Raw genomic sequence first — 20,109 nt, 5'->3', positions numbered from 1 at the left:
CGCAGCGGTGCCGGACTGGACCGTAGGGGCGGTGGTCGGGGCTGTGGTGGAGGTATACTTTTCACCTCCCCCCTGGGCTCCGGAAGCGGCGGCTCCTCCCCTCTGGGCTCCGGAAGCGGCGGCTCCTCCCCTCTGGGCTCCGGAAGCGGCGGCTCCTCCCCTCTGGGCTCCGGAAGCGGCGGCTCCTCCCCTCTGGGCTCTGGCAGCGGCAGCTCCTCCCCTCTGGGCTCTGGCAGCGGCAGCTCCTCCCCTCTGGGCTCTGGCAGCAGCAGCTCCTCCCCTCTGGGCTCTGGCAGCGGCAGCTCCTCCCCCTCTGGCTCGGGAGGCTGCAGAGCTCCGCTAGCCTGCTCCCATTCTTGGAGCAGCAGCTCCAATTCTGTTGGCTCCCTTTTCTTCACTGGAGCCAACCCCATCTCTCTCTCCCACCTCTTAAGTTGCTCTCCCTGAGCAACGGCATTCCGAGTGATCTGCTCAATCAGGAACAACAAATCCATCTTCTGGGTCTTAGGGGCGCCCACACTATCTGCCACCAAATGTAAACGGACTCACCCACTCGGGTTCGTTGCCCCTTTAAAAACACGACCCAGGACACTCAAATGGATTTTTTTTAGCGCTCACGCGCTATTTTTTTAATAAACACCAACGTAAAACAAAGTACACAAAATAAACACCTAGCTCTTTCTGAGCACTAACTACACACGCAGGAACCTAACTATCACAGGACGGCTAAGCCGTTTCCCTGTTCCACAAAACTTAACCACACAGGTTTGCACTGTACCTTTTTCTCGGGACTGCCAGGAAGCAGCCTCGAGCAGACTGCCTGTTCTCCTTTTAAACCCCGCACCTGGGCCTAATTTCCAATAACGCCCAGGTGCGGATGATGATTAATAATAAAACAATTAAACAATTAAACAAAACAATAAAGCAACACAAATCAAAACAGTGCATTTCTATAGCAGGGAGGTTTTAACCCCCTCCCTGCTGTTTCTCATAACCCGCTACTTTACAATATATTTCCAGTTGAGTTACCAAAACTCCTTGTTTCCTTCAGCAGTGTTTACAACCATACAACCACACCCCGAGCAAACACCATAACCAGCTGTATAATTAACCAATTTGTTATACCCAAATTGGCCTCATTAGACCATTGCCTTCTGGGAGATGTAGTTTTCTGTCTCTCTGAACTACATCTGTCGTCTCCACTGAGATACGCTCCTAGTGATACGGGGACCAGTATATCTCCCTTCTGCTATTCTATCCCATACTTCACCAAAATATAAATATATATATATATATATATATATATATATATATATATATATATATATATATATATATATAATATATATATACACATATATTGTGAGGAAGGAGCAGTGGCGCCTTTAAGAAATGGCGTCACTGGTGACAAAACTACACAACCCATAGTCCCCAGTATTGATTGATAAGGCGGGGTTAAAGGATTTAAAAGGAAGCGGGGCAGACCAAGGGGGGGGGGGTTGTGGGGAACTCTACCCGGTTGTCCTGCCTGTTCAAGCTTCCGAGGAGTATTCTGGTGCTTAGGAAAATATAGTAAGTGCGTTACGTTTGAATTCTAGCGATTCTTTGAAAAGTCTAGCATAGAGCGGTTTTACCTCTTGGTGAGGCAGACTTTTGTTTTGCTCTGTTTGGTTTTGGTTTGATAATTTTGGATTGAAATAAATTACGGTGTACACACTGTTCGGTTTCCAGCTGCCGGAGCAGCAATACTTTAACCGAGTGAGTTGTTTATATGGTCGGGACTTGTTAAAAACATTACGTGTTCCCCAGCTGCAGGAGCAGCAGTACTCTGACCGAGTGCATTGTTTATATGAGCAGGGCCCGCTATAAATTATACGTGTTCTTCAGCTGCCAGAGCAGCAATTACTTTAACCAAGACTTTTGCAGGACTTAGCAGAAACACTGCAAGGTTTACAGCTGCAGGTACAGCGTGTGCACTTCAAGAAAGAATTACAGCACCAGGTCTGGATCATACAGGTTGGATTACAAGCTGCCGGAGTAACGGTACCACTCTAAGAGAGAGGGATATACATTTGGAAGAAAACCACCAAGCACAGAATCGGGGTGTGAGATCAATCTTTATTATTGCTGGTTCCTTGTGGCCTGCTCCTTGCTGTCTTTCAGGCAGCCTAGGACAGAGGATGTGCTGTTCTTCCTTATGTTACAGGAGATAACCTCCAGAGGGAGCCCAACCTGTACTCACCTGTGTTCCTGGCTCACTCCACCAGAGGGAGCCCAACCTGTACTCACCTGTGTTCCTGGCTCACTCCACCAGGGGGGAGCCCAACCTGTACTCACCTGTGTTCCTGGCTCACTCCACCAGGGGGGAGCCCAACCTGTACTCACCTGTGTTCCTGGCTCACTCCACCAGAGGGAGCCCAACCGAAACTTACTTGTGTTCCTGGCTCACTCCACCAGAGGGAGCCCAACCTGTACTCACCTGTGTTCCTGGCTCACTCCACCAGAGGGAGCCCAACCTGTACTCACCTGTGTTCCTGGCTCACTCCACCAGGGGGGAGCCCAACCTGTACTCACCTGTGTTCCTGGCTCACTCCACCAGAGGGAGTCCAACTTACGCTCGCCGTAGCATAGAGGGGAGAAGAAGTGAGATAGTTAGTGGCCCGTTCAGGGCAAATAAATGCAAGAGAATAAATGTCTTGTTGTAAATATTGTAAATAAAAGTATTCACCTGAATCAGTGACGTGTTCACTCCAGTCTGTGAAGAAAAATACCGGTGTCCAGCAACACCACACTACCACTCTTTTACTATATATATATATATATATATATATATATATATATATATATATATATATATATATATATATATAATGATTTCCATTACATGAGAGTAGATGTTAAAACTTCATGCTGATTTGAATGTGATCCATTTGCATTTCTTTCCATATGATGATGTAGATATCTTTCTGCATAGCATTGATGGCTGAAGTGTAATGCTGGCTCCAGGGATCAGCTTATTTTGCCTCCCTAGCGCATCAGCACAGACAACGGCTACGATGCTGGCTCCGGGGATCAACCACAGTGCAGTCTCCCCAGCGCATCAGCATCACCCACCTCCGTCCACCACTCAACTCAGCCCAGCTTACTTACCCGTACATCAGCATTTCTTTCTTTCTATTGTACTTGAGCTCCCCAACCAGAATCATTCCGTCTCTACCACAGCCAGTTGCTGCTCCTCCTATATATATATATATATATATATGAATAACAATATATAAACATCAGCATGGCAAATAATTGTTTTTATTACCGTGTTTAAAATGAAATGCAATATATTTTTTCTCCAATAATAGAAATGAAACGTTTAAATTGTGAATGTTTGTTTCTGAGTAGCCTAGCAGCACTGCCCCTGAAAGGTCACAATACACAGGAAGGCACCTACAGTGTTAGAAAGATCAGAAAAGAAGACTGGAAAACTGATAAACATGATAATACATCACTCAAAACAGCAGACTAACCAAATGCATGTACACTAAATAGTCATAAAATATTCCCATTCCTACTTTATTTTTTCTGCAAAAAACACAGAACTTATATTATTTAGTTTTCATGAGATAGTATTTATATTACAGTTATGTATCTGTTGTCATGTTTATATAGCTCTTTAATGTTTTGTCACTATTTCTGGCTGTGGTGGGGGGGTGGCTGTTTGTCGGTTGTGGAAGTGAGAGTGTGGGTGTTGTACTGCTGTTGACTGGCTTTCTGCCTGCACAGTAAACACTCAGTAAAAGAGCTATTTGCCTGACCCTCACACACAGAGTCAGCCAATATGTTGAGTTCAAAATTGACTATATATGGCAGCATAAAAAGGGGATGTGGGGCTATTATTTGTTTTAGCAGGGTGCTTTGTGAAAAACAAATAAAATATAAAAACCTTCATAAACTTACATCACCGAGAGTTGAAAATGTGTTGAAAGTGCCTGAGCTGGCTGCATAGTACTCATGCTGTTCTTAGTGTCCACCAGGTCACGCTGTTTCCCTCCTACCTACCTTGCTGTGGGTGTTATTTTACATCCTAAATATGGCTACAAATAGGTAGGGTACAAGCCTCACGGTGAAATCTATTGTTGTGGCTCACGTCTTAGTCTGAAATTTAAAAGTGGCCAATAAAAGGACACCTCTGAATTAGAGTATCATCCTTGGAAGACCCAGAAGTATAAAGAAACAATTATATTTTTAAACCGATTGTTGATCTCCTGTTGATCGACAGTAGAAGTGCCTGATTGAGTATGAATTTCACTGATAGTGTGGTAAGCTGCAGACTGATGGAATTGATGGGTCAAAGGTTTACTGGCTTTGTCACCATGTTCATAGGCATTGTAGCGTGATTTAGTCAGGACCTGCACAGCCTGTTTTGTAGAGAGGAGCCTGAATTCTGTCTGCAGAGCCAATTGCTTTTTGTAAAGATCAGGAGTTGGGGAGACAGCATATTGCTGATCAACCTGCAGAATTAGGTCAGTTAATTCGATGACTTTTTATGCTGTCCTAACACAGTAAATATCAAATTGCAGAGGCTGTATTTAAAAAAAAAAAAAAAAGAGAAAAAATAAATTAATAAACAAATGAATAAATAAATAATAACACATAAATAATAAACAGATTTAGGCATATGTAATAAGTAGTAAATATGTACACTGTTGTTTGATTATACTAACAAACAAGTACAGTACTACTATTTAGCTCCTTGAAAAGAAATAAAGGAAGAAAAAAAGATGGTGAAAGAGGATAAGGGTGCAGATGGTACTGTATTTAAGAGATAAGAGGTTATTTAATTTATATGAATTAAATTAAAACCTAATCAAAGAGCACACTCACCACAGACAAAGCTGTAAAATAGTAATCACTATCCTCATCAATAAGTCCACAAGAAATATATTCACATTTAAGAAATATGTTTGCATTTGTACCAGATAAACAGATCACATACACAAAGAAAAATAAATATAGGTTAATAACTAATAACACTATGTAACACAATTTTTGTTCCTGGGTAGTAAGTGTTATTTCCTAATTGCTTATGCCTCAAAAGTATAGAAAATGGCTATTATTCCCCACAAACTTTGCTTCTGTGACCAGGACAGTGATATTTTGCAATTTACCTATTTCCAATGAGAAAACGGGCGAATTTGTGTCTTTTCATTCACATAAAGTCAGAAAAAAACAACATATGAATCCAAATTAACATGTATTTATACTAAAGTAATACAAAAATGACTACAAAAGATTTAGAAGTGAGTAGTTTTTCGAGATTTACGATTATACTGTAAATCACTTTCACGAATCAGCCCCCAAAGGTAGTTCTCGTCATCATGTTCTCATTATACTGTCCTTGGTAGCGGCGTTCAAAGTCCAGTATATCCTGGTGGAAGCGCTTGCCTTGCTCCTCCGAGTACGCTCCCATGTTCTCCTTGAATTTATCAAGATGAGCATCAAGGATATGGACTTTGAGGGACATCCTACAGCCCACTGTGCCGTAGTTCTTCACCAGAGTCTCAACCAGCTCCACATAGTTTTCGGCCTTGTGATTGCCCAGGAAGCCCCGAACCACTGCGACAAAGCTGTTCCAAGCCGCTTTCTCCTTACTAGTGAGCTTCTTGGGGAATTCATTGCACTCCAGGATCTTCTTTATCTGTGGTCCGACGAAGACACCGGCTTTGACCTTTGCCTCAGACAGCTTAGGGAAGAAGTCTTGAAGGTACTTGAAGGCTGCCGACTCCTTATCTAGAGCTCTGACAAATGGTTTCATAAGGCCCAATTTGATGTGCAGTGGTGGCATCAGCACCTTCCGGGGGTCCACCAGTGGCTCCCACTTGACGTTGTTCCTCCCCACAGAGAACTCGGTCCGCTGTGGCCAGTCCCGCCTGTGGTAGTGCGCCTTGGTGTCCCTGCTGTCCCAAAGGCAAAGATAGCAGGGAAACTTGGTAAAACCGCCTTGGAGACCCATCAGGAATGCCACCATTTTGAAGTCTCCTATGACCTTGATGCCATCTCAGAAAAATGCAGATATGTATCCACTTAGGCAGCTGAAACTAAACTGAACTGGTGGGCTTAAGGCCCCTGTATTTATACTACTATTTAGATTACTGGAAAGTTCCAGAAAGTTCTAGAAGTTACTCCAAGTTTACTCAGCACTGAATCTATCTGGAATGTTCTGGAAAATAGGTAAATTTCAAAATAACACTGTCCTGGTCACAAAAGCAAAGTTTGTGGGGAATAATAGCCATTTTCTATACTTTTGAGGCATAGGCAATTAAAAAATAACACTTACTACCCAGGAACAAAAAAAAAAAAAAAAAAAAAATTGTTACACGGTGTAATAAATTGCAGCCTTGTGTCAATATGATTTCAGACCAAAAGTCTCTTGCACTCTGTTCCAATCCGCCAGTCTGGCGATTCTCCCACAAAGATTTAAATGTATTATAGAAAGAAATTCAGTACCTTCATGCAATGCAGAAGTGTATGAGAATGAATCCTCAGACGGAGGTGTCTTGGTTCAGTTGTGAAAAGATGATTTTAGTGTAAAATTCCTTAGCTCCATCAGGCGAGTTAAACACTTTATCTGTACCACTGAACGTGCTCCTCACCTGAGGCCAGCAGAGTGATGCACACACGGTTGATGACTGGAGGGGAATTGAATTTATCCCAAGAAGTCAGACATGAATGTATCTGGTCGGGAACCCTCTTTGCCCTCTGGAATCCTCATGACTCGAAGGTTCTGCCAGCGTGAGCGATCTTCCAGGTCATCTACCTTGGCACAAAGCTTCTTGTTCAGAGCAGACAGCTCTGCACATGTGGATTCTAAGGATGTAACTCTGTTATCCACAACGGTGAGAGAGGTCTCCACATCGACCACCCTTTTTACCAACGAATCAACGGTGGTTTGCAATGCAGCGATCGCTCCTCTCATCTATGCAAAATCTGATGAAAGTTACCTCCTGTAACTTTCATCATCGACAGCTCAGACCCAGGAGGAGAGCCCGCGGGCCCAGCAGAAGGAATAGGGGCGTCAATCCTGCAACATGGTTCAGCAGGTTGGTTACATTTCGGCAGATTGGTTACGTTTCGTGTGGCAAAAAATACACTATATATGTAGTTTACTACCATATTAATGATAAATTCAGAGGAGCTGTGTCTCTGTTTGTCTTCAAAGCATGGCCGCCAACCAAAAGCTCTCAATGAACTCATAGTCTATTTGAAGTTATGGATAAACACAACAGTAAATCACTGAAAGCAGGAGATGCTCAAATAGGGCACTGTTCTGTTTCTGACAGACGTTGATCTACAGTACTCACACCAATAGAGATTTGCTGGAGTAATTTTGCACATTCAGCCATTACGTTTGCCTTACGTTCAATAAGTGCCTTTGGCAGACCTGTCAACTCCCTTATTTTCTGGGACTCTCCCATTTTTTGGACACTTCTCCCAGACAACTCCCGACAGATTTTCTCCCATATTTTGCTCAAAACTCTACTGTTAAACCCCTTTATGTCAGCAAACTTTTAAGTTCTGCAAAAGGCATGTATGGTCTGTGGTTATTGCAATTCCTGTCTGTACATAGCAGGGTTTAGGACCCAGGGGAGCCCTGTGGCAGGCATGTATTCAGTGTGAGAGGCAAGCTCACATAGTTAACCATCTACAATGGCAGCGCATGCGATAAGCCCTCCTCGTCCGGTAAAAAAAAAAAAAAAAAATCATTGATCCAAATTTCAAGCTTCTTGGACCACAACAGATTCTTACATACTCCTCCGAAATGTGGGCAAATGAAAAATGGAGATTAAGAAAGTTACATATGCAGAGACCTTTACTTGTTGTGACTAGTTCAACACATGATATTGTTTTGTTTTATTGTATGTATATGTTGACAGGACCCCCTTGTAAATGAGATCTAGGTCTCAATGGGTTCAATTCCTATATAAAAAAATAAAAATAAAATATAAAAAAATTTAAAATCGGTAGCAGGCATGTTCCCAGACTCACACATTGCAAAGTATTCTGCAGGAAAGTCTAAAAGTCACACAAATAGTGAAAGACAAGTGTTTCTATTACAATTTCAGCATCAATATTGCTTTAGAAATTCAAATTGATTAATAATATGTGTTTATATTGTAGCGTCGTACAGAAAATGAGACAGAGCCATTGATGCAGTTCTCAAATCCACAGGCCTTGTCGCGGGTTCTTGGGCAAATATGTGCAGCTGGGATGCGGAACAGGAGACGTGTTGCTAGGCAACTAATTGAGCAGGTGGGCTCGTCCTGCACTGAGCTGATTGGGAGGTCCAGACTGGCTGGGGGGCGTGCCTGGAGAGGCTGTGCGCAGCTGAAAAGGCCTCTGCGCCACAGCTCAAGGCGACTGCACCGCCATGCTACACAGAGGAGCACTTTGTTGACATCAAGGAGGAGAGCGTCCGCTCCGCAGGTTAACTACTACGGAACCCTTCAACTGCAAGACAGTGCCTGTGAGGGCTCTGCTCAGCCAGGACCGTCACGACCTGGAGTCGCTGGGAGGCTGGGACTTCAGGAGCAACAGCAGTAGGTTAGTTTAGAGGAGGTTGATCCCAAACAGTATAGAGGGTTTTCATAGTGTAGTAGGTTCCTGGAGCGGGATGTCTCTTTTAATGCGGCTAGCGCTCACATTGTTTATTTTTTTTTGTTGCTTTGTTTTGTTTTCTTTATTAAATCTGACACAAGGACTACCATTGCTGGTACCCTAGTGGCAGCACTTTTCTTGAGTCTGCCTCATTATTATTCACAAGTGTAACACTTCCCCGTTAGAACCTCCTTTCACACACACACACACACACACATATATATATATGTATATATATATATATATATATATATATATATATATATATATATATATATATAAAACCATTTTATATGATATGGTTTACATATAAAAGTGAATGTTTACATTCTAGCTGACTTTATATACGGAAATGGTTGCCAAGATTTGAAATTCAGGACCGACAGTCCAGTGTACCAGTTTATATACTCTGTAAATAAACGCTTTTCTAATTTTTGTTCACAGGAACTTTCACCCAACATTTTTTACTTTTCCTGAATTCCAGATGGTAGCTCCAACTTCAAGGTCAAGTGATATGAAAAAATAGATAATTGCCCAGACCCCATGAGTCTCTGCAGAAAGACTAAACAGACACAATAGGAAATGTAATTGTTTTGGATTTCTTTATTGGGATTTATGTACTCAGCTGCTTCTTGGCCACGGTGTTTCTGCAACAGGAACCCTGATCCTCCTAAATTCCAGTTCCACCTCACTTGCAACTATTATATATTATCAGTCCCATGCCACACAAGTAAAAGGAAATATACTCATTCAGCTGAGCTGTGGGCTCTTAATGGGCCTTTCTTTAAGAATGTTTTTGGTTTTGCTGCATTGACTTGCTAAAACACCACAGAGATGACTCAGGCTTGAAATAATACTGATTGTCAAACTGAAAGGCTTTAAAAGAGTTTTAGTACTTGGAAAGTGATCTGATTGGAGAATCACTGGGGGGAATATGTATATTGATTCAAATCCTGAGGCTTTGAAACAGATCATGCATAGAGGTCTCTATGCAATGAGGGTGTGCTTTCATTTATTTATGGACCAAAATATGTTCCACAAGACTGGCTTATACTCAACAATTATCCTGAATAAATACAATAAAATAGAAGCCCTTGTGTATGGGATACATTTATAATCCAGTCCTGTAGATTAAGATATTAGAAGGGTATTAGTATTCACTTGCTACCCTATAATCTGAAGTAATCTTGAGTAAACAAGTATGCTTGCTTAGTATTGTATTATAGATAAGTAGAGTAGCAGACTACTGTAACTGTCATTGTAAAGTATTTTAATTTGAATAGTAATATCCCTGTACAGTAAGTACTTATAATTTTCATAATGGATATTCAATCTTCCCAAGAACTGCAGGGCATTAAAGGCTTCAATTGCTGTTGGCTATATATTGGTAATGAGGACACTACGCTCTGTTCAGGATCTCACATCTGTGGGAAACAGATTAGGCAGTCTCCTTGGTACAGTATTATATAGGCTCATGGACCAATCCTTTTTTTTAATAATCACATTTCTTGTTGAAGCATCAACACAATTAAATGGCAACAAAAAAAAATGTACAGACATGGCCCAAAGGGTTTGCATCACCCATTAGAATAAACTAATTTTGCTTCATAAAGCCGAATGAAACCTGCTAAATAATGATACGTTAACATATTGAATTGAATAAAGCTTTGTAGTTTTCCTATTTACTTAACGTAAAACTGACAAAAATTTTAAAATGTGACATTTCAAAATCTAACATGAAATACTGTGCTACTATTGTGGCTTCCGGTAGACTTTTGCAATATCATTTTGTAGTTTCTTTGATTACATGATGTTAAATAAAATATCTAAATTATGTTGATGTAGTTTTTCTTTTTTTCAAATTAAGTCTCAATCCTAAAATTCTAGGTGAATTAGACTAGGATTAGAAGACAAAAATAGCTTGGACCTTTTTAGGCTGTTTAAAATTGTAAACAAAAAAAGAGCCAAAAACAATGCAGTCAATGTAAAAATCCAAAAACAATGTAGTCTGTAGAGACTGAATAAGGTAACATCGAAATAAGGTATTCATTGACCAGTTTCAGTGAACCTGATACGTCAATAGGCAAAAGTCAACATACAGCATATAAAGTCACATAATACAAGCAGCTTTGCTTCCACCAAGTGCAGGGATTCTATGACAGCTCTGTAAAGAATAGATAGGAGATGTGCCAGGCCATAGCAACATAGATCTGAAGAATGTATTAGGAAGTTTTTCATCCATTCTTCAAAATATTAAGTGTATTGTATGCCTTATGATAAAATACATAGTTTTAAGGGAACAAAAAAAAACAAGAAGACATGATTAATGCAAGCCTTTGGGGCACACAGGGAACTATTTGTAAAGTTTTTTTAAGTGCCTTATTGGTCTGAGAATACTTAATATTTCTCAAGGTGACCAGAGGTCGTTCTGTTGAAGCATTTATAAATCCAAATATCCCAACAGAGCCATACAAAGCCATGAGTGAAGCAACAATGATTTCCAAATCCTTCTGAGGTCTTGCTGTTCAATGTGGCCCTGTGTACAGTGCATAAGGCATTGACAGTTTTATAAAAGTATGCTTTGATGGATTAATTAATAGTTGATATTCATGAATTTGTTTCTAAATTGATGTTCAAAAAGTCAAATACAGTTTATAAGGGTTTAATAAATCAAAATATAAAAAGTCTTTATTTATATAACTCGTAAGGTAAAGGCTGGTGGTAAAAAAAATAAAGCTTTATTTCAATAAATTCTGCACCCACTTGACTGTTTCGTTAATCTTAAATCTTTCTGATCATTACGTTGGTTGCAGTGGTGTGACATTGTAAATAGCCTACATTGGGGGAAAAATGTAAAAAAAAAAAAAAAAAAACAGACACACAATAAAAATGATCACCCAATGTAGTGATAATGCAAAAATAGATCTGCTATTCAGGTTCAAACGTTCACTTACAAAATGATTTCAAATTAAATGACGTGTGACAGAAAGATAAATGAGTTTCTAGCTAAGGGTGGCTATTTGTGGTGTTAAGGACCACACAGCTCTGCTAGTAGCCTGATGATTAAGTGAGAAATGATTTGTTTTCATACAGGTCTATAAGGGACATGCAGCTGCCACCTCAAAAGACAGTATAGGATATCCACTACTGACAATGGATTTGCACTATACACTATAGTATTAAAGTTATATCAGTTTGTCTCTTATAAATGTAATCACTTCTCAACAATAGTGAAATGTTATTAGAAATAATCAAAGAGCTCTTGGTTTAGTAACATTTGACATCAATATTTTGCAACATAAATATAAAACGGAAACAGTATCTGTTTGTATTCCCTATACACCTCGCCACCTGAATATTGTACTATCTACTTTTTTTCTACAGCTATGGATCATTATAATTCTGAAAACGTCATGTACACCACAGAAGGTTTGCTGCTGATGTATAAAGTATGGTGTTCCATTCGGCAGTGTCTTTATGAGTTTAAGGAGGTGGGGAATTGTATTCAGTATTCCCACAGTCAGGACAAAATAATCCTGTTCACTTTTTAAAGCCATGAATGAAAAAATAAAATAAATAAAGGTATTTTAAACCACAAATGGATGTGAAAATAAGGGGACACGCTGAACTGCAATATTCTTAAAGCCTCTTGTAGGTTTTGAATGAACTAATCTTAAGGCATTAAAAGTTTAGCAATTTATACTTTTCTCCTATGCGTCTTTTTTTTTTTTGGCTGCACCAATATGCCCTCTTGTGTTCTGTAATGCAAATTGCAAATACCATTAAAAAAAAGTAAAGGCTTGGCTTTCAAATTCACAGTTTAAGATACAAAGCTCGATTCAAGCCCGAGTAATTAAGGTTGCACATCTCACATCATTTAAAAGAAAGATACTGACCGGATGTAATGTCCTTTCAATTACTTCTCATGTTTAAATGAACCACATGTTATAGATTGTCCACACTGGTGTATGCGGTTTCTTCAGAGGGAATAGAATGGGAAACCACATACATGAAGTATGCAGGCTAACTTTGACAGAAAAATAATTTTCTACTCAATACATTTGATAGGTAGCTTAAAACTTGGTGGAATCAGAAAGGATAGATGTGGAAAAGTTTACTGTACTATAACACACAATCTCTTATATAATTGTAAACTATCCTATCAAAAAAAAAATTGTATACTGTAAAGAAATATATTACTTTAGTATGTTTTAATATACTGCACACCTTGTACAGTATATAGCATACAGCCTGTATAGTATATAGCACACAGACATTCTCTTAAAATGTGTAAAAGGGGGCTCATTCTAGTCTGAAAATGATGGTATATATAAATTGAATAATGGTTTACATCGCACCATGAAACAAGTCTGTACGTTTTCTTAAGCTTAATGCTCTTATCAATTGCATCAGACATTCATTACATAACTTCCTTCATCAAAGTGATTCAGAGAGACTAATACTGCAGCAGATCTTAACCACCACAGCTTGTACACCTGATCAATTATACACCTTGTTCTACTGTATTTTTATTGATTTGATGATATTAATAAGGGGAACACACTGGCAGGATTTATATAGAGTATACATATTTACCCAAAGCAATGATCTGCAACTACAGGGGCATACAATTCTGAATATGAATTATCACAGACTCCACATACTAATAATGGCATGTCCCGGTACTGAGTTCTTTCCTATATGTACAGCAAGTATGTGCTGTTGGCTTTCTTGCAAATGCAACAAAGCATCACAACAGAGATTGCATCAGATTACATTTCAATGATGACCTGTTCTTCAACGTTTGTTATCTGCAACACTTTTACCACCAGGTTACTCACCTTGGCTGAATTAGCGAGCTTCTCCAAATGATCATTTAATTTCTTAGCTGTTTGTTTCAATCTTGAAGATTCAGAGGAATGGTCTATTAACTGCTACTGTGAATTGAGTAAAATCACTTGACCCAGTGATATGACTATGGGGTTAATACCACCCACTTTTACCACACATGGTTGCTAAGATGAACCTCGGGAACTGAAGTATCCCAAGGAAATTGTTAAAACTCAGAAGTGGTAACAGATGGAGATATGTGGTTGTTTTAGAAGTGTCAGAGTGCCAAGACCCCTGGACTGCATGCTTTCTGTCTGAGAGGTGAAAGGTTAGAATCTTTGGACCTTCAGCTACAGGGAAGCAAGTGTGTTTTGAATGGTTGTTTGGGAATAGAAAGTGATTCATTCAAAACTTTCAGATGGGTATAATCTTCAATCGCATGATCATCCCTCGTTTCTAGTCTCTTTAGTCATGAAACTGGGATCAAATTGAGTTCAATATTTCTCTTTTTACAGTGTTCTCCTGTTTGTTGAACTGGCAAATGTATTTATGACAATAACATACTTCATCAATATTCTAGTATTACAAAACAGTAAGAACAGGAATCACATTCCATTTGACAACAAATAACAGAGATAGTGACCCCCCATTGCCCTGGGCCAGAGTCCTCTCTGCATGAAAACTGAAGCCCCTTTTAAGAGGATACTGCAGCCACACCTCTTTGGAACCTGATCTCGTCATTGGTGGAAAGCTAAGCAAGGTCTGGCTTGGTCAGTACTTGGAGAAAAGACCTGCTTGGAACACTTGGTACTACCGGAAGAACTGTAAGTGGCTCAGAAGGGGGCTTTCTTTCTCCTTTAGGCTTGAAGTCAATGCTCCATAAGTAACCCCCCCCCCCCCCTTCAGATTTGCAGTGAAACTAAGCTAATGTCTACTTTGTGGATATTAATGATCCTCATTCTGTTCTGTCTTAATATTCTTACCGCATGAAATTTACATTACATAATCCCTTTGCATGTCATTTGGTATTTTATATTTCGATTTTAAATAGTAATAAACATCTTTAATACAATAAATGTCTGGTTGACAGCAGTTGCCCACATATATTTTGACATATTGTACAATAATGGCCTATTTAGTGAGAAACTTGGACCACAGTACCTCATTATGAAAATAAAATGACCCTACAAAAAATCCTGATGTGTGTTTAAATTCCATTCCAGTTACACACATGAGCCTTGATCATTAAGGTGGTTATTAGTTGTTCAATATTATGCTATCAAAATACAGATGTGTTGTCTTAGCACTAATTAGCTAACACATTCTTTGAAAGGTTCCAGTTAGTCATTGTCAGCCAAACACTCTGTTTGTATGAACACATTTACTAGGGATTAATTAGCACAATTTGGTTTTGTCTGAATTACATATACTAAAATATAAAGCACCCATTCACTAGGTAATAAAGTGTGTTATTAGTGGTTTCATAATTTTCAAGGAAAAGCTTCACCCATCTGCAGTTGCTAAGTTGGCTAAGTGATTTAAAGCAAAAGTAATAGTACATTAAAAATACAACTATAAGAGTCGAAATATTTAGTTTTTTTAATGTGTATATATATATATATATATATATATATATATATATATATATATATATATATATATATTGTAACAAACTGGTAGAGTACCCCGCGTGATACTCTACCCTTGCTTCCACCGACTGGCACAGACACGAGGAGCGTTCAGGCAAGTAATTTTTATTTACAATATTTACACAAGTTATCACTTTCTTTATGTTGAGTATAGCCCTGTATGGCTCACTAACTGGCTCACTTCTTCGTCCCTCTCTAACTATTTCAGAATGCCAAGTCCGGCAGGCCGAGGCCTGTGCAAGTCCTTTCCCCGTGGAGTGTTTCTACAACACAGGTAAGTATGGAACCGGCGCCCTCTGCTGGAGTCTCTCGGCAACACAGGTAAGAATCATGCAGCCTCCCTCTGCTGGAATCTGGCTGCAACACAGGTAAGAACAAAGAGACACCCTCTGCTGGAGTATCTCTGTAACACAGGTGAGTGTAAGGAAGACTCCCTCTGCTGGAGTCTCTCTGCAACACAGGTAAGGATAACGCAGACTCCCTCTGCTGGAATCTTGCTGTAACACAGGTAAGAACAAAAAGACACCCTCTGCTGGAATATCTCTGTAACACAGGTGCATGTAAGGATAGCGTGGACACCCTCTGTTAGAGTATCGCTGCAACACCGGCAAGGATCCACCGGTATGGAATGGGCCCTCCTAGAAGACGGGCCCCGTTGATCGAAATTGTATCCAGGCTGTGAGGATGAACCCCTGCAACCAATGTCCCAGTTGTTCACAGAAACACGGGGTGTCTCAGAGTTCAAGCACAATATCCTTATTGTCCACGCCACCTGTGGATACTGTTGTTCATCTCTGTTACAATAAAACCACGTCCAAAAACCCCAGACTGTTGCCTTAGTTCTTGTTGTTACAGCTCGCTATTATTGCTGCGCATGAACGCGCGCTTTCCCTCCGAGTCCCGAAATAAATACACATCCACACACAAACGACAGTTGTGACGGTTCCCAATCGTCACGGAAACTGCGGGACTATTTTAAATTAGTTACCGATAGACAGTGTCTCGCGTCCAGTGTTTCATAAAAATAAATTAAACCTTAACAAAACAAAAGACTACCTCGCCAAGAGGATAAACGCCCACGGTAAAACAAAACACACCTTTTGCTCAAAACGAAATCAAACATTCACTTTACCTTCCAATAACACGTAATGCACTTTCAACTCTCTGAGAACTGTTCAGCAGTACACACCGGCGGTGCTCCCCACAATCCCCCCGCTGTCCCGCTCCACTTCCCTTTATACCCAGAAACCCCGCCTTGCCTATTGCTAGGGTTCCTGGGTTGTATAGTCTTTCAAATGGCGTTGCCATTTCTTAAAGGCGACGCCGCTCTTTCTTACAATATATATATATATATATATATATATATATATATATATATATATATATATATATATATATATATTGTGGATTGTCTTTCTTTTCACTGTTATACGTGTTTCATAATTCTGGTCCCAGAAAAAAAGAAAAACTCTTTCAATGTAACCAATCTTGTGAACTTACATTATTTGTTATTACTGTGGTTGTGTAACAGCTTGATTTTCCTATTTTCAATAAGAGTGGTGTTAGATGAGTACAAAAACCTTGATAAATATGCAGATGTGTTGAGTACCAGAAACTGTGTTTCAAGAATCACTTTCAATCTTAAAATACATGTTTGCCAGTATATAATGGCAAGCTTTGCTTATCCTCTCAGATAGTGGTTTCCCACCCTGGTCCTCACCTACTTCTCTCACTGTTCTGTCTCCTGGAAATGAAGAAACATACCTCTTATGAACTGTTTCATTTACCAAATAATTGATACTTCATAAAAGCCTTTTTTGGGTTTATCAAACTGAGTAATAAGAGGGGCTACTTACTGACTGAGGCCTGCACTCACCTGCACCAATGTTTGTTTGTTCCAGCTCCAGCAGGAAAGCTCAGTGACTGAGGCCTGTACTCCAGTCACCTGCAGCAGTATTTCACTGTTCCAGCTCCAAAAGGAAAACTTAGTGACTCAAATCAACTAAACTGTGTCGCTAATACTTCAACTAAAGACGCCATTGTGACTGCTTGAAACTGTTTGCTGAACATATTTATAACACAACCAGGGTGGTTCTGATCTTAATGCACCAAACAGCAGGAAAGCTCTGGGCTCTCAGAGGCCTGCAAACCCACCACCTGAAGCATCAGCAGTTTCAGCTCCAAACAGCAGGAAAGCTCTGGGCTCTCAAAGGCCTGCAATCCAGCAGACTCAGACTCAGCATCCCTTTGATATACTGTTTGGCTGAGGAGAGGCTGTTTGAGCTTTCCTGGGACAAATCACTTGGACTATTGAGTTACAGAGTGAGTCCAATCATGACTTCTGTCAATACTGCTGGGAAAGCTATGGGATGCATATCATGTAATATGATTATAGTGTTAGTTGCATTGATTGAGTTGACAGATAAAAAAATATACACTGGAAGAATGTGTTTCCAACCTTAAAGACATCACTAAGTCTGAGAAATGTATTGATTGCAGCTTTAATAGCACTATCTCCATCGGGCCCTCTGATACCACTGATGAAGGGGCGAAGGGGGGTCCTGTTTTGGCAGACACTATGTTGAATTTGGTAAAATATTGCTAAAGTAGGACGCTTTCTTTCACTGGAGGATGTTGCAATATTGATGCATGCCTTTATATCATTTAGTTTTGACATAAAGGCAGGGTTTTGCAATGCCCTGTTTTCAGGTATCCCAAGCTATGTTTTATCATATACCCTCCATTGGCTCCAGGTGCGGTCTAGGATAAATTTAAAGTCCTACTCTTAATAAATCTCTGAATGGTCTGGCCCCATCATACTTAAGGAATCTTTTAGCCCCTTATATTCCTGGGTGGCCTCTCCGATCCCAGGATGCTGGGCTGCTTACTGTCCCAAGGGCTTTTAAGAAAAACACAGGTGGTTGAGCGTTCAGTTATTGGGCCCCTTTACTGTGGAACGCTCTCCTTGGCTAGATAGGGCTCAACTGTTGCAATTTTTAAGGCAAGATTGAAAACCTATTTTTTTATCTATCATTTCCATTTTAATCTGACTGTTATTTTTATTTTACTGTTTTGCTGTGTTTAGTGTTTTTATTTTTACGTACTAGAGTTTTGTTACTGTTTTTATGTTTTTTGCAGTTTTATTGTTGATGTTTTGAACGGTTTTCTGTTAAGCGCCCTGAGATGGCTCTGCCATGAAAGGCGATATATAAACAAAGTTTGAGTTGATTTACAGGCTACTCAAGAAAAACGGCCTTAATTATACACAGAAGGAGAACGTCTCTTTTAGGTCACATAATTAAAGAACTACAGCTATGGCCAAAAGTTTTGCTCCACCTTATAGAATGACCTAATTTTGCTTCGTAAAGTCAAATGAAACCTGCTGAATAACGTTATGTTAGCATACTGAAATACAAATACTGCTTTGTAGTTTTCCATATACGCAACAAAATACTGTCAAATTGAAAAACTATGACATTTTAAAAGCTATCATGGCATGCTGTACTACTATTATGGCATCCAGTAGACTTTTGCAATATCATTTTGTAGTTTATTTGATTACATGGTGTTAAATATAAGATCAAAATTATGTTTGTATATACATATATATATATTTTTTTTATGCCTCAATTCTAGGCAATGCAAAACTTTTGACCATAGCTGTATATCAAAGTAAATATAGGTATTACCAAATCTTAGATTAAAACAAACATTTGGCTGAGATTAATCACCTTTTAACAGATGTACAATACCCTTAAACAATTTTGTGAAGTGGGTCTGAATTTGGCAGAAGCAATAAAATACCTGTATAAACAATGGGCTGAAATAATACAGTCGTTTTAGACTGGGCTTGTGATGATGGATCATTTTAGCAGCCACAATGACAAATGAAGGCAGTGATGTATAGAGGGTGTTAAAGTAATGTTTCATTGGTCTCGGATCACCTGTAATGCACCATTCCATTACCTCATTGCAAGGAAAAATATTATCTTTTTAAAGTGGAAAATAAAAATACACTGCAACTTCGTCGCCGCTAAAATAGCACATTTGATAATAAGCGTTCTGAAGCTAATTCAGAGACAGCATTAGCATAAATTACTGGAGTTAATGTGTCCAAAATAAACCCAACGGTCATGACAAATGAAGATTGATATGGTTATGAGAAATATGTTTTTGCAGTTGGCACTTATGTCTTTACTATGTCCAACAGTACATCTCGTGGGATTTACATATAACTTCCCTGCATGTTCGTAATGAATCATAAACCAATGAAAATCCAATAGTTTTCAAACTATACTTATCGCACAAATGCAGCCTGAGATTGTGAAATGGCTGAATACAGTTTGTCTAGATTCAGTGAATTTCTCTAAAACAAAAATGCACACAGTTTAAAAAAAAACAGAAAGAAAATCCTGAAATAGCAGTGAGACCTGAAACCAGGTTTCACTTCATAATGTGTTCTCCTATTTCTGTATAAGGAGCTTTATACTTAATCTATGCCCTCTGTAGGAAAGGCTTTATACTGAGGTTTGTACCCAGAACCGTTGTAACCAAGCTAATTGTGGATAGCTTTTTATATCATTGAGCAGTCAGGTAAAGCGTCTTGGTTACCCAAAGCCAAGCTAAAACCTTCAAGCATGCAAATGTAACACATATATAGGTAATGATATTTATTTAAAGTACTGTCATCAAAGGACAGCAAATTCATAATATAATGAGTTTCTATTTACAAACTACTAATAACATAGTTTAGCTTGTCATTGACCCCTGTGGCTCCCAAGTCTGCTGGAGCAAATAGGAGTATGGGCTTATACTGTTTTCTGTGAAAATGTAGTTACTCCTTCCATTTCATATATACTGTGTGCTTGTGTCCGAGTGCAAAACGGGGGTCCCTTATGTCTATAAAACTGTTTTACTACACAGAAGCAAGGTACGTTGTGACAGTAACATCACTTAATAAATTCACTTCACAATATTATACAGT

This window comes from Acipenser ruthenus, chromosome 2 (genome assembly GCF_902713425.1).
Source record: "Acipenser ruthenus chromosome 2, fAciRut3.2 maternal haplotype, whole genome shotgun sequence".
NCBI classification, from domain to species: Eukaryota; Metazoa; Chordata; class Actinopteri; order Acipenseriformes; family Acipenseridae; genus Acipenser; species Acipenser ruthenus.
This window is presented reverse-complemented; position numbering follows the sequence as displayed.